Below are 17504 nucleotides of genomic sequence, written 5' to 3'. Positions count from 1 at the left end.
TTTGCACAACTTGCAGCAAGATGGAAAATAGACCCGTTGATACAACCAAACTCTAGATCTGTAGGCATAGAGCATGTTTTCCCCTTAATATGCTATAATTATTCCATCAAAAACATTGTATGCTTAGACTATAAGTAAAGATATACTGTTTGATTGTTCAATACTTTGTAAAAGATAATTTGTGATAAATTTATATGTGTCCTCTAATTATTTTCCTATTTCGGCGGGGGACATCAGCCTCACTGTTGGCTTGTTTTATACTACAGATTGCAATGAACCAGAACCTATTTACCATTCATATAGACACGGAAATGGTTTAACGGAAGGAGGATGGTTCAATTATACATGTTACCAAGGTTACACTTTAGTCCAGGGAGATTTAAACAGAGAATGTCAAGCTGGTATTTTTACAGGCGATGTGCCTCTTTGTTCCGGTAGGTATTGCATAACTCATTCGACACAATCACCAGTCATTAACTTTCAATTGCAATTAAATTAAATTGAGCCAATACTACTTTTAACTGCTGGCTGACAAGCAACTATATCGTTCCATGGTTAGATCTATGACCACCTCCAGATTTGGCCAAATATCATGTAAACAGGTATAGCACTAACCCCAACCCTATTACAGATGGTTGCATTCCAGGGCTTTACCGTGTTGGTCCGGCGTTCGGCTGTGTGGTCCACAATTTTGAAGGTTTCTTGCAGAAATTCTATAAATAAGACCTAAACAGCAAATATAGGACTTGATTGTTATTTGCTACTTTTAGAGAGAGAGAGAGAGAGAGGGAGGGAGGGATGGGGTTTAAAGTCCACTCGACACAAACTAGGTCATATCGAGACTAACATATGGTTTAATTTTATTTCAATAATTCGCTTGAGGTTGGAAGGCGACCCTACTCCTTGTGACGTACAACCGGGGAATCAAAACCGCGCCAGTTGACTCAATGACAGACTTTATGATACAGCGTGCACGTGCTAACCATTCAGCCATCCAACCCCCCTGTTACTTTTACACGCTGAAATGTTGTGCCGTTTTTATGAATCTATGTGTATCCTACAACACGAAGGTGTATATTTGATATGATTTTAACCATGATAAAGACTGAAATTTAATAATTACTTTTGGTGGGCTTTTCCCGGCATTTTCATATATTCCCTTTCTATCTTCATGCTGATTGATCTATGTGGTAAATTTAGGGAGGTGGGACCTTTCACATTTGTATATACTTTCAGAAATGATACATTATTGAAAGGAAAAACTGCTGTCGAGTTGAAGTCGAAGATCTTTTTTTTTAATAAGAATCGACACTTATTTTTTTTTAAAATTCTAAATAGCCCAGCGACTGTCGAGCGACTTTACTCCCTTCAGGAATTTGTAGACTAGGCACTTGACTAGTACTGATGTTGATCTTGGTAGATAACTGCCATCATTCTGTAATAGAACGAAACTCACATCAGTTGCCCATACGTACGCGGCGCGAAAATCTGCCAAAACTACGTTGACGCAACGTATCACGTGACGATACGTATAGTGATACGGATGTGAAAAATTCCACTTGTCAAAAGTCTCTAATAGGGACAAGCCTATCGTAACGCATCGCGAACCTAGCATAACATCACGGGTTGACACACATACAACCGTTTGGTAGTACACCAAATGGCCAGTTAATCTAAGAGTTTAGTGCGTGATGTTTATCGATTCTAGAACAAATGATGAAAATGCTTTTATTTATTGAGCATCAATTATAAATATAATGCCCTCGTCAGACCGAAGTGGCGTCTTTAGTGCGCTGCTACGACCGTACGGTGACCAGAAAATGCGCATTGCACACGATCGCCGGCAAACGCAATCTGATTAAAATACAGATCTTTATTTCGTTTCTTTTTTTATATACTTTCGATGGCCTACACTACATGAAGATTGTAGTAAAAAATCGCTAGGCGCTGTTCTATCAGACTCGACTACTTTCATTATTACATCTTCACATTGCAGAGAATTTGGCACTATATGGCGTATTTGTAGCTGTTCCATCAGACCCAAATAGTATACCAATGCATATAGTTGATGGAGACAACACAACCTGTTCACAAAGCGCCGCTGACAGTAATCCAACCTGGCAAATTACTCTAACTAAAAATAAAACCGTGCATCGAATAATACTCAGTTGGCCAGATGGATCAAGTAAGTTTTGTTGTCCGGTAACATCATTTCAGGTATAATGTCCTCGTTTTTCGGTCAGATAATATGATTTATTTATATATCTTTGTCTTATATACAATGTATGGCAATCCCATTTCGTCCAAATGCGCACATCAATATTCATGAGTACTCCAACAAAATATTCATGAGTACTCCTCCAACAAGTTTACCGTGGACGGTTACAGCAAGCTATAACCTCGAATTGCCCAATCCAAGTTACCGGGATATCGTGTTTGAATCGTGTACTAACAGGAATTCTATGTACATCCAGTTCGTTGAATAGATGATCAACATACTGGACGTAAATGAAAGGTAAAAAGACTGTGATGACTTTACATATAGACATCATAAAGTCTACTTAGGAAATAACATATGTGTCCATGCTCTAAACATGTAGTTCCTGAAAACTTAAGGGTCAACAAAGGGACGTTAGGGATAAGTACACATTTGAAAGTTAATATACAACACAAATATTGCTATTTATCAGATTCAGTTTTGTTGTGTGGTGTGGAGTTACACTTTCCTGACAGCTGGGCCAGTTGTCGCCTTGCACCATTTATCGCTTTTAGCTTTCATTTATTGTATATATCCCATGAATAGCGACTCACGACCGAGACGTAACTGTAACTTTCGATGTATATCTTCAAACACGTATGCCCAATCATGCTGTCTCCGATGGTGGAGGTAATGTTATTGACCTCTGTCAGTATTATGCTCATAATGCAAAACCGGCAAGACTTGCTAAAGTCGTATTGTGTTTCACATCTGGTACCATTCATGGCCAGTGCACACACACACTTGAAGTAAGGAATGGTTTCGGACATGAAAAATGAGTTCTTCCTGAGTGCCTTGTAGTGACGTCTGTTTTTCCTTGTCCTTAATGAATGTTTGAATAGAAAGGGTCCATGTGTATCTTTAAGCCTGTTTGAAAATCAGCTTTCTCATCATATTTCCAGATAACCTATTAAATTCTATATCAGTTACCATAACAGATGGGAGTGATGTTTATAATTGTGGTACAGCTACTTTCACTTCTCCACCAACTAACTCTCTTATTATTGATTGTCATAAATTTTACACCGGGGAGGTAATCAGCATTGTTGGTGACCCCATTCTCCTCCCCTCGTCTCTAGAATTGTGTGAAGTTAGAATTTATGGAAGCGATTTTAAACGTAAGTTCTCATCGTCATTGATTTATGTTTATATTAATTGTTTTAATTAAAACAATAACCAATATAGTATATTTTACACCTGAGAGACAAAAAGCATTGTTGGTGCCAGTCCCCGTTCCTCATATCTAGAATTATGTGAAGTAGAAATGTAGGGAGGCGATTTTAAAGCAGCTAAATCGCTAATATTTGGGACCCCATTCTCCTGCCCCCGTCTCTAGAATTGCGTGAAGTTAAAATTTATGGAGGTGATTTAAAACATAAGTTCTCTTTGCCATTGATTTATATTAAAAACATTTATTAAAACAATAAAGAACATTGTAAATAGTTGACATTTTCATTCCACTGATCACATTCATAGCGAGTAACGATGTTATGTTAAATCAATTTTATTAATCATACAAAGTAGAATGTAGAGGATTGTATCTGTTTAGTCTAAATCTTTTTTTTTTCATAATATTTATAGTTTATTCATATTTATATTATTTACTTATTTTTGCATGTTCTGTTCTGAATTATTTATAATTTTTTTTACATTAAACAGATATTTATATTAGTTATTCATATTTTCAGTTTTATTTTCGGAACAAATTATTTTGTGTTGTGAATCTATACACATTTATTGTACATGTTTGTGCTAATGTAATATTTACACATTACCGCCATTTCACATTTCGTATTTTCTGTTCTTATTATCTTTTTATGTGTGTATTATCTTTGGATGTGCTGTGTGTATTTTCTATTCAAACGCGTAATATAGGTTAACCTCTTATCATTTCACAGCCGTGTAATATTTTCATGTGTTGTTAAATGGCCGAGAGCGAGACAATAAGTAATATATTGATTCTCCACGAGGCGTTAACCGAGTGTTGTTTAAATATATTACGTAATGTCTTTAGCTCGAGACCATTAAACAACTTAAAATACAGACACTATCGCGCACGTGTTTTTCAATGAAATACGCCACGCGAGTCCAATATTTCATTTAGTATAGATAATAATGTACGATTGGCAAGTTGCCCGTACATTATTGGAAATAATGGTACGCCAACATCAAAGGATGACGTCACATCTGTATTTTAAACTCATCAATGAATGTTTGTATTGCCTGTTCATACTATTATCAAAACACCTACTGCTACTTTTCACTGTAATACCTTCCACTGGTAAAATTAATCTTGTCTTCCATTTTCTTGGGAGCTAAGGTGGCGCAGAGAGTAGAGCGTTTGTTTGCAAACCTGTATGGAAGAATAACGTTGCCAAAATTATTGCAATGTTCATGGTGCAATATGCATGTCAGTAGTTCCCGTGTGAAAATACAGAATACACTTTTCATTAATACTAATACAGTATAATTGTTATTTTGCACATTACACTTCCCCATTCTGCCTAATAGACTAATGCATAATAGAACTTAGCATACTAGAACATATACCTTATATGGGATCTACGACCAAGCTCATTTGCATACGGAAAAAAGTCTGTACTTGGACGGAAATTAATAATTTACGTGATCAAGGCCAAGATATAGGGAGTCTCCATATTGCTGAGGCATTGACCCGAGTCATCTCTCAAGCCATTATTGCACTTGGAGCCGAAACTTGGGTTTTTGACGCAGTGTGTCTAATTTTATCATCTAATTAAATTTCACCTGAGTAGATTTATAATGTAATGTAGCCGCGATTGTCATTTTACACTTTTACGTCAACATATCTTGCCTTTGTTAATCCCCATCCATTGGTTACGCTGTATTGGTTGTTATCCAGGGACAGTAATGACCACGCACAGTCCAAATGTGTTTGAGTGGGATTAGGTATAACTAAAAGAAACCCTGCGAGCAGTATATGGCGAGCCTCCGGCAAAGGTGTCATAAACACTGCTGCTTAAACACCCGTCACTCGGCAAACCTCTGCAGATTCCGTTACTCTACATCTAGCCTCGGCTGTATGACGGTAAATGATATGTGCCTACGCCTATACAATTGCGATGCGGCACCGGTTTACTAATTAGGAAAATTTACCGCTTTTAAAAAGAAGTTATCAAAATTGCGTCGTTGGATGCGTGTGTAGAATTTCAGTGCAAAGTTGTCCTTGTTCGAAGAAAATCGGATAACCTTAAAAAAAAAAACAGCTTTAGACTTTGAAATATTTGTATGATAAAACATTCTTCAAAGACGTCGTCATGGGCAACGCCGTTGGTAATCCGGGAACTTGAAAGTAGTTACAGGGGAGGTTAGATGTAGGGTACTGGAATCTGCTGAGGTTTGCCGAGTGAAACACCCGTCAGTATTATTGCCGGATTCGCCCAATTGTGTTTAAAACACTCGTGTTATCATTTTGTTGCGTCACTTCCTGGGGCTCTGCACCTAAACCTGGCACTGTTTAATCGCCTACATTGACATTCAATAATATTTAGCCATATTAACAACCTCAATCGATCGTCAGTGCTGTTCGAATTATTCAGAGTTGTTCGCATTGGATGGTCTAGTGGTTCAATGTCTGTCATTGAGTCAAGTGGCGAGCTTTCGACCCCCGCTTGAACGCGACAAGGAGTACGGTTGGGAGATAAATACATCTTTTGATATAACAAAAATATCAACACTCGTCGATAAAATAAAAATAGTCGCGGCAAAGCCTCGTTCTTTTTTTTTACATTATCCACTCGTGTTTATATGTTTAGATATCAAAAAAGACTCGTAGGAGATTCGCTATTTATTTATATTTTAGATCTCTGTGGTAATCCACCGTTTGTGTATGGCGGTGAATTTGTAGAACAGTTGACACCAGATACTGTATTGTATTCCTGTGTTCAGGGGTTTTACTATGGTGGATTAAACCGAACATCAACTTGTCAACCTAATGGGACATGGACAGATGTTCCGATATTGTGTTTCGGTAAATTATATAATTTAACTTGTGATTTTGGTATTAGTCGCAAATAATAACCAGTTACTGATATACCAAAATGTAATACCTTTTATCTCCTATATTCGTTAACCCAAAGAAGGCGGCCACAAACGACGTGGACTATATACCCGTAATCGACACCAGCTTGAGCCAGTCAGGATAACTCTTTCATTTCTTTGGCATGTCAACCACAGCAAATGTATTTATGTTAAAGTTATATTTCGAATGTGTTTAAACATCACCTATGTAATATTGGTGAACACTTCACATTGTCCTGTAATGGGTAATAACCTCTCTACTTTTCTGACTAAACCTTCCACTGGCATGATGTCCTGGTAAAAAGTAGAATACACCTGAAAGTAGTGGAATTTCTTTCAGGAATGTTGAATACGGACAATGGTAAACGTTAAGGGTAGTATAATGGCGTACAGCAACATTTATATTTAAACAAATTGAACAGCGCAACTATTCCTCTCGGTCTATATAGAACGGAAACAAAGAAAACAAACTTTTTGTGTTTGATAATATTATGTATGATTAAAAAATGTTCCTGTAATGTGTCCAGATAATGAATATATAATTATTTAAAGGAGCTATAATTTGGGACCTAGAAATGGACATAAATCGGTCGCAACGCATATAATAATGTAATATGAATGTATATAAACTGATTTACATTAAATCGTTTCTGTTTTACCGTAATTTCTAATCGGGTATGTTCGGTGAAATACGCCAGACGTCTCAATCGAATGGCAGTCTCTAGCGTCTGTTTATTCCAGTCTACACCGATAGTATTTATTGCGCATGATAAAATGTTTATTTTGTCTTTAATATTGGATATCAGAAGCCCATTTTTTCCCGGTAAGATCACAACATCAATGTTGATTTAAATTGATAAATAATTCGTGTTTTCAACGTTGAAGACTTTGAATGGTATTGAGTTAGAGACTTAGCTACTTTAATGAATGTACCCCACTATTATTGTACATATATTCATCTATACGATATATATTATTACATATTACAGGTTATATCTATAACAACCTATATAATTATTTAATGTATCTCAGTATTATTATTATTGTACGAGTCTTCATCTATACAATATATATTATTACATATTACAGGTTATATCTATAACAACCTATAGAATTATTTAATGTATCTCAGTATTACTATTATTGTACGAGACTTCATCTATACAATATATATTATTACAGAACCTGGAACTGGTGTTATGTCAGATAAATACAATGCACCTGGCAATAAATTGTTATTAGATGGTGATATCACAACGTGTACCCGTACATATATCAATAATAATCTCGCTGTCGTAATAAACAGCTTGAAACTAGTAGAGGCTGCATCTATCACAGTCTTTATAGGTGGTAAGTCTATATATAACCTGCATACTGTATAAATGAAATGAAATGGCGTTTAACGCCCTACTGTTCTGCTCCGAACTGGGCTTATGAAGACGGGCATACGCCATACAGTGGACTATGAGGAAAATTTCGCCCGGACAGCGGATTCAAACTGTCAAGGGATCATTTACGTGCACGCCAATGTATACACGGCACCTCAGTTTTTTGTCCCATCCGAACGACTAGACAACTGCCATGGTCAGGCCTTCCTTTCTGCACCACTGACAAGGCGAAACCAAAACTTGTGTAGAATCCGCGTCCAACAGGAATATGAAAACAATGGATCGATAAATATTAAAGTCTCTTTTATTTATTAACTTTAAGGCGAAAACACTTTCTCGGCCAATGCAGGAATCGAACACGCGACCTCCAGGCTAGCGAGCCAAGGTCTTACTCAGGTATAGCAACCGTGGCTCCTTACTTTGAAAAAAAAAAGATTCAAGTTGCAGTGAACGTAAAAGATCTCTTGGCTGTTGGAATTCGATACACGAGTAGGCCGTATACAGCGCCGCTGTCCGGGCAAATTTTCCCTCATAGCACACGTATGCCCGTTTTCATTAGGCCAATCATGGCAGAACATTAGGACGTTAAAGCCCATTTAATTTCATTTCATGGATCGTTTTTCGAAGGTCTTTAAATATGAGTACCGCCCCGTTCTACTGATAAGGTCATTCGCGTAAATTATTAATTTCCGTCCTAGTCCGGACTTTTTTCCGTATGCAAAGGAGCTTCGTCGTGGATCCCATATAAGCACAGGCACTTGAAGGGATTAAAATACAACTTTTTACTACTGCTTGACTTTATATTATAGTCCGTATACAAACGAGCTTCGTCGTAGATACCATATTTTAATCCCTCCAAGTGCCTATGCATATAAAGTATACGTTCTAATATGTTGAGTTCTATTATGCATTTGTCTCTTATGCAAAAATGCAGAAAGGAGAAGTGATATGTGCAGAATAACTAATATACTACTATTTGTGTAATTGAAAATTGTACTTTGTATTTTAAGACTGTGGCAATGGTATTGTCGATCAATGAAAATTGCAAATTGTAAAACCAAAATACGTATTTTGAACTGCTGACATATGCATTTTGCACCGTGAACATTGAAATAATATTGGCAACGTTATACTTCCATTAGGATGGAATTGATCAAACTGACTTTTTTATATTATTACAACGACCACCAGGTGATACGAACAGGGCTAGAACATTTGAATGTCTAGAAATACTTCTCAATAAATATATTTACTTTGGATAGCTCGACCAAATAAACTTGATTACCTGGCAATAACAATGATAATATGTGATGTTGCGACTAATATTGATACTTATTTCAAGAAATCCATCCCAAAGATATTCCACTTTCAATATATCCTTTCGATGTCAGATATGACAGAATTGAGGCAGATTGTGGAACTGAAAGTTCGTTATCTCACCTGTATAAGTCTTTAATTGATGACGCAAAAGTTGTATTGTAAACAAATATCCAAATCAACCCATGAAATTATTTAAACTTATTCCATATTAAACAGTCCCCCTCTCTTTATGGAGAATATTATTTTTGTTGCAGTAGATGAAATTTGGGATGGTATGATGATAAAGCTAGGGACAGTAGTTACGTCAAACGGATTTTGTTATTACAACGGCCCAGCAGATGATATGAGCAGAGCTAGAACATTTGAATGTACAAATATCATTCTTGATAAATTTGTTACTTTCACAACTACGATCAGAGTAAATGTGTCTATTTGTGAGATTTATGTGTCTTTCCGAAACTGGAATACAGGTAATTGTTATATGATTGTGACAATAATTCCTTCTGCCTGAATCTATCATAAAAAGTTTTGATATGTACTAGTACAAAACTCTAGTCAGAGGATATTGTTTTGGGGGAAGACGAACCCGCGCGATGAAATACAACACTCCCACATTTAACTTTACCCGCGAAAGACGACGACGGGGCCTGTTTCAAACATGGTCAATTAGAGCAGTATATTAAAAAGTGGAGGTACGGGCTTCGATTCCGGTACTCATATAGAGATGAGACACGGTGGCTCAGTACGGCAGTAACTCACTAACTAGACGGTACGGGCTTCGATCCGGGTACTCATATAGAGATGAGACACGGTGGCTCAGTACGGCAGTAACTCACTAACTAGACGGTACGGGCTTCGATCCGGGTACTCATATAGAGATGAGACACGGTGGCTCAGGACGGCAGTAGCTCACTACCCAGAAGGTATGGACTTCGATCCGGGTGTTGGCTGAGAAAGTTCCCCGGAGATTTTCCAGCGTGGCGCTGACACGAAAACCCGAGGCCCAGTGTACACGTTAGGGTGCACGTAAAGCACCCTTGACGGAGAAATCTAATTGCTTTCCCCCAACAGCACACCACATGACGTATGCCCATTATCATTAACCCAGTCGGTGCAGAAGGTATGGACGTTAAACCCCATTTCATTTATCCATTTATTAGCCCAGCCGGAGCAGAACAGTAGGACGTTAAACCCCAATTCATTCATCCATTCATTTTATTTCACTTCTGAATTTCCCCGGCAACACCGAATACAAACACCAACCAAATTAAAGTACGGTACGCACCAATGTGCACAATTGGATATTCTAAGCAAATCACAATATTAGATTGTGAGATAGTAAGGATTGTGTTCACATAGTCAAGACAACCATTGACCAGTAGGAACCGTTTCTTCTATTTCTAGGTCTGGAATGTCTACGTTATACAACAGGTGCAGATTATAAAGGGGAGTTGGATTATACTATATCCGGTGCATCATGTGATCATTGGTCAGATGCCCCGCCCTCATTAGCCATCAACACGTCACTTAATCCTAATATAGATGTTGATGACGCTAAGAATTATTGTCGGAATCCCAACCCATATAAAAATAAACCTTGGTGTTGGATTAAAAATTTTACTGACTGGGAATATTGCCAAATAAACATGTGTGGTAAGGATTTACGTTCTAATTTATTCTGAAGGTTTGAAGAATGTAATTATTAAACTGTGTAATGCGCAAAGGCTACATAACGTAAGATGCAGGGCAACATACTCATCATTGCTTGATAATGACTAAAGAAGCCTAGTCGAAACATCACTCAGAAGTTGTATTCCATAGAAGTGTGACCTGTATAGACTTGTCAGTGCCGGTTTTAAGCCGGTTTTCCACTAGGCGAATTTTTTCGCGCGAAGCGAATTTTTTCGAGTACAGGCATGCGCAGTATAATTTCAGGCGGCGCCATACTACTTTTTGCTGGCTCTTTTCTCTGCGAAAAAGTGAGTTCGACCAGTTTCTACTTTCCAGCCGCGAAAAAAGGAGGAAGCCAATCAGAATTACGTAAAATCTCACGTGGTAATACAACTCACGAGGCCAACTAAGCCATCCCATTCTCGTTTCTCCCCGCAAACAAAATGGCTGAACTGAATATTTTTCTCCTAAACCAAATGAGCTTAGATGAAGAGAGGCATTAGGCTATTCCACTTACTCTCCCAATCCCCCACCCTCACGACTAGAGGAAAATGAAAGTGTGATTTAAACACAACTGGGTAAAGCTGAGAATGATGATGTTTGTTTAAGACTACAGTAGCTTACTTGTAAGAATGGGTTATGACATTGTTCACATATTATTCACCGTGGCCCCACGATCTCGAGATCCTAAGCTTAAGACTGCCTATAGGAAATCCGGCACTGACAAAGAATCCAAAAGGACAGAGAGTCACTCTAAAACTGCTGTCTAGATGAATCCGCCACAGGTGAACATCCGGGTCCATTACATATAAGCCCCATTGTTGTGATCGCATCAAAGATGTCTAAAAGAGCAGACACTCGTCACAATATGTATTCTTATTGTTTGGCCTTAATTCGACATAGATATCAGATATACATGTATGACAAATCCTTCAATCTGAATTCTTCAGAAATAGTGGCAGTAGATATTTATATAGTTGTTATATCCATAAATCACCTGGCACAATTACTGAGTGACATTTCGACTATAACATGTGATAATCAACTATTGGAGATATTACGCCAGGGAGTTTTATGCCATATATTCTAAGTTAATATGTGTACTAGTTTAATGACGACACATTATTCAGATTTATCACTTGAATGTTATGATATTCCGTAGATCAGTTACTTAATGAAGCAGTCGTTAAATCAAATACTGCTCTATCTTGATTTATATTTGTAATTACGTCTTTTATTCACAGAAGATTTTTGTAGACTTAAACCAAGTGGAGATAATTATAGTGGTAATGTGGACTTCACTTCTACTGGACAGAGTTGTCTTTCTTGGAAGGAACTGTTGGATGAAGTTGGAGATCATTCTTATTGTCGTAATCCGAGAAGTCTGCTATCTTCACCATGGTGTTTTGTGGATTCACCAACTGGACCTATTAGTCAGACTTGTTCTATTCCTACATGTCGTTAGTATTTAATCTTCTCTTATGATGCATTCGAAACTGCAGCTTTACCAGCACGGGAATGTTCCACATCCGTTCTTGTGAATGGGCAAGTGATAACACTGCAAAATGCTCTTCTCACTTAAACTGCTCTTGAAGAGTTCACTTTTCCTTCAATTACAATTTTTTCTATTCACTATTTTCTGTTCAAGGGAGGTAAATCAGTAATTGTACTTGACGTAACTGCCAGCTATTTTATATTTCAACAGCTTGACAGGTGACCTTTTTGTGAATCTTGGGTACCAGTTGTGGAACCGATACATTATAAACATTATCGAGTGCCTTCCACGAAACAGGATATACCTGCTTTGGAATATTCAGGCTTTTTTCTTGTTTGATGGGCACTAGTATTGCCCAATTTTAGGATTTTCGTCTTTGGGGTGAGGTTCATATTTAGGATATATTGTATTGTATTCTGACCTAAGTAGAGCCGCGGTGGTGTTGCTAATCTAATGGTCCCGATAAAGTCCCTCGGGATTTTCCTGTGCCAGTGATGGACGAAGTGTGTGTGGGGGGTAACTAGGACAGCGTCGATGCCCCGTGTGTATATTGGCGTGCACGTAAACGAACCATTGGTGAAGAACAGTAGGGTGTTCATTTCATTTGCTATCGACGTAATAAAATCCCACTTGAACGTATGGAGGACGTTAAAGGTTGTTTTAATTTACAATTATATTCAGTTTTTACTTTTACTTCTGTTATAGCTGAGATCTTCACATTTACCACAATATATAGTAATGCAAGCATCAGTCTAGACCTATGGCTGTGTTACTATTGGATACCAAGTGACGGCAACCAACCAAGATATATACACAACCTCGTTTTGAACAATACAACAATTGATGACGCTTGTCAAAAATATTTTAATAAGAAACTCTTTTGTTATGATGACACCAACTGGTTAGAACTACAATTTATTTGTGGTAATTTGAAGTTTTTAAAATAATTGAAACGCTTTATAAAACATTTATTTTTGTTTTAGTCTATGTCATGTTGACGTTGGGAGAGGGATCATAATCCACAATATTTTAAAATAGGGTGGGGGGATGGGGGGGCAAACTATTATACAGATAGTGAACTAAATCCAAACAAATCAATGCGTAAAATCTGATAGAGGTGTGATATAGAGGCGTGGTCAATGTAAGACTACGTGTGATATAGAGGTGGGTCAATGTAAGGCTACGTGTGATATAGAGGCGTGGTCAATGTACTAGGTTCATGAATACCTGAAATCTGAGAGAGAGAGAGAGAGAGAGAGAGATGTGGTTTAACGTCCACTAGACACAAACTAGGTCATTTCGGGACTAACATATGGTTCAATTTTATTTCCATAATTCGCTTGCGCGTAGGGGTCTTTAGCAGTGGGAGGACCCGGAGAAAACCAACGAGGTTGGACAGGCGACCCTACTCCTTGCCACGTACAACCGGGGAATCGAAACCACGCCAGTTGACTCAATGACAGACTTTATGATACAGCGCGCACGTGCAAACCATTCAGCCATCTAGCCCCCCGAAATCTGAAATAGACGAAAGCGTAAATAGATAGAGTAGAGACGACATCAAATCTAGACAGGCGATAAGCTAAGCCACAGAATAAACCATGTCACAAAGGCTGGGCGCACAAAGACGTCAAACCTAATCAAGGACTTAAATTACAGTGAGCTGGTAGAAGTGTATGGATCGCCGCCTTTGGGGTGTAGGTGTGGGAGACGTGGTTTATCTAAAACAGAGCACTGTGATCAAAATATCATCTTCTACTGCGCCGATATGTTGCATTAAACAATTTAAATTTGCCGCCCGTTTCATGTTAAATATTTATGGATTATCTTACATTTACAGTTGATGGTATAGATACAACTATTGATGGTGTAGATACAACAACCGGAGGTATAGATACAACAACCGATGGTGTAGATACAACAACTGGTGGTGTAGACACAACAACTGATGGTTTAGATACAACTGGAGGTATATATACAACAACTGGTGGTGTAGGTACAACAACTGATGGTGTAGATACAACAACTAGTGGTGTAGATACAACAACTGATGGTTTAGATACAACAACTGGTGGTGTACATACAACAAGTGGAGGTATAGATACAATAACTGGTGGTGTAGATACAACAAGGAACGAAATAACGTCACCAGAAGACACTAGTACCGCCATTATCACAACAGACGGCACAACAACGTACAGTAAAGCAATTATCACAACAACGTCGCCGAACGATATAGATTCACCAGACGATACCAGTACTGCCATTATCACATCAGAAGATGCAACAACATCACTGAACCAGATAACGTCACCAGATGATGCCAGTACCGTACTCATCACAGCAGACGATACAACAACGTCACCAGATGATACCAGTACCGTACTTATCACAACAGACGATACAACAACGTCACCAGATGATACCAGTACCGTACTCATCACAACAGACGATACAACAACGTCGTCTGCTGAGATCAGTACGTTATTAAACGACTGGTTAATGAATGGCGTCATTAATTCCACATTTTGGTTTCCAACGACCGAGAAAACTACCTGTGGTTGTTTTTGTGCGGATAACATAATTATGAACGATAGCAAGCAAATGATGGAAACACGAATAAACGGTGTTCAAAAATATTTGGAGATAGATTATAAAACACTATCCGCTACTATTCGAAAGTACAACAGTATTAAAGACGATAGACCGTCGGTAGTATGCATAGGTGGTTCGGCTGTGATGATAATATGCCTTATCATGGCATGGATCATTTTGTCTGACGCTATGAACTTCTGTCGATATGTATATGGTTTGAACAAAAAAGAAGTAGCGCGTGAGTAATACCTACATTCTAGGCCAACCCCTTGTCAGTCATATTTAATTTATGCGTTAAAGACAATATTTTAGAATACCCTCACAACGAGTTCTCTTATCAGTTAATTTATCTAATACAGTAGAACATAAATTAATCACAATATGTAACACTATCTTAGTGATAACGGATATCAGTTTCGTATATATAGGATTTATTTACATCGGAACAGAGTATAAAACAGCTACATAAATACAACAGGAACTAAACTACATCGGGAATATACACGATAACATTAACATACGCCGGTCTCTACTCTTCTCTCGTCTGTGTCTCTCCTTCTCTCCGCTCGTCTCCAACTGACAGTAAACTCCTGGTTATATAGCCGCCGACAAAATGGATAAGAGGCATCATCATATGTGATATTGTTTATTTATCAGGTTATGATATCTGTAATTGCACTGCGTATTTCCTTTGAAGTAATTATCAGGTCATGGTATGATGCACTGACCACTGCACTTTCCTTTAAAGGCATGCTGAGTGTTGTACACGGATCATGTGTAGCTTGTAAAGGACATATGAGATTAATTACATGTTTAATTGCAACACAGACAGTCGTGACTTAACAGAAGTATATACAGTGTTAAAGTCGATATTATCTATTATCAAACCAGCTGGAGTCAGTAAGTTCACAGAATCTAAATAATAGTTCGTATTTTATAAAATAGAAAATTAAGCACTTTGTCACAAATATTCGTTATTAATGAATACATATGTGTAGCTAAGGTCATATAAAATAAATTTTACAACATTTTGCTTAACTGGACAAACATATAAATAATTTTGATTATGATCCGTAAGCGATAAATTGGATTAATGAGGCCAGAGTATAAGAGGCAGTCACTTAGATGAATCAAGCAATGTGTGTTTGCTTTAGTTTATTGTGAAACTGCAGGCTGGACCTTGGATTCGTTCGACTAGTAATGATATAATTCTAGTTGGCAGATAACTTGGATGACAACTCACTTCTCATTATAAACCCCGTACTTTAGAAAACGACCAACAAATGACATAACTCAATAATGGTATTGTTGCGACACTATCAAACCAGCTGTATTAACTATAATCAAATACAGGGAAAGAGAAATGGGGTTTAACGTCCACTCCACATAAACTAGCTTATTTCGGGACTGACATATGGCTCAATTTTATTTCATTAATTTGCTTGCGGGTAGGGGTCTTCAGCAGCGGGAGGAAACCGGGGGATCGGGAGAAATCCCACGAGGTTGGACAGGTGGCCCTACCCTTTGTCACGCACAGGAGGGGAATCGAAACCACACCACTTGACTCAATGGCAGACACAACGATGGAAGGCACACGCGTTTACCATCCGGTCACCCCCCCCCCCCCCCCACACACACACACCCTATCAAATACAATCTAAATCAAAATGAACATAAAACACTAAATACAAAAACATCTCCATTATTTCATTTTAAACAGTTTACATTAATTTCCCAAAAAAAAATCAGCGTTGGCGTTTCAGCTAGTGTCGCAAGAAGTGAATCACACAGCTCAATGCACCTGCATTTACACGTAATCTACGGAAGCCCATATACAACTATGTAAACACTCTTGCAACAATATGCTAATGATTTCCCTCTAATTCCTACGTGCACCTGTTGTTGGCGGTACCAATCAATCAAATAACAATATTTATTGCGCGGAAGATATCGATTACTTTAAGTCAATGTATTTCTATGTAAAGTGTTGTGTGATTTTGTTAGATATATTTCTATCAAGTGTTGTGGGATTTTGTTCGTGTATATTTATAGATATATGAAAAGTAGTTATGTGTCCTCATATTATTTATTTATATAAAAATGAAATTGTGTAGACCTATATAAATATGAAAGATATTGTTAATTAGTAGTTGTTTTCATTTTATTGTACCAGTAAGATATGATATTTTATTTTATTTTATGATATTGGTAGGTTTTGTTTGTAATGCAGAGTATGGTCACCGTATCTATATAAGGCACTAAAGTAGATTTTGTGTATAATGCAGAGTATGTTACAATGTGAGTAGACTGTCATTACTTACAATGAGAACGACAAGAGGAACTTGTTGAAACTTAAGAGTGAAAAACTCAGTGATTGTTTTCCATATACATGTAAATTATGTTTTAATAATATATATTCAATGACTAAATGCCGTATAAAGATTACACTGTTCAGTGTAAGGTTATTCTTATTAGAACCCTTACTATTTATTTCGGATGTATTTTTGTATTAATGCCATAACATTATAGTTTTGTAGGCTTGACCGTATTGTAATTAAAATTAGTTTCTGAATTTAACACAACAAAGCTATGGAAAACCAAATGGGACAATATTAATGATTATCGTTTCTACATGCATCTAAACAATTAGCTATAAGCACTGTATCCTGACAGTGTGAGAATCATTGATACCAACCCATAACATGCCAAACGATGAACG

General features: G+C 37.5%; 2 long non-coding RNA genes across 3 annotated transcripts; both read left to right on the top strand.

Moving 5' to 3' along the window:
* Positions 1–273: 273 nt before the first annotated feature.
* Positions 274–9366, top strand: LOC126825138 (uncharacterized). Of its 2 annotated transcripts, none has more exons than XR_007681810.2 (4): positions 274–434; positions 1997–2185; positions 3160–3375; positions 9279–9366. It is a non-coding gene; the product is annotated as an uncharacterized LOC126825138 (long non-coding RNA). The 2 variants fall into 2 exon arrangements; XR_008788916.1 differs by lacking the exon at positions 9279–9366 and adding an exon at positions 6099–6248.
* Positions 9367–12073: 2707 nt separating this feature from the next.
* LOC126825155 (uncharacterized) lies at positions 12074–16826 on the top strand. Its single transcript, XR_007681813.2, has 3 exons — positions 12074–12155; positions 12896–13114; positions 14031–16826. It is a non-coding gene; the product is annotated as an uncharacterized LOC126825155 (long non-coding RNA).
* The last annotated feature ends 678 nt before the right edge of the window (positions 16827–17504 follow it).

This window comes from Patella vulgata, chromosome 1, assembly GCF_932274485.2.
Source record: "Patella vulgata chromosome 1, xgPatVulg1.2, whole genome shotgun sequence".
Classification (NCBI taxonomy): Eukaryota; Metazoa; Mollusca; class Gastropoda; family Patellidae; genus Patella; species Patella vulgata.
Note: the sequence above shows the minus strand (reverse complement) of the source record. Positions and strands in the feature narration are given on the sequence as shown.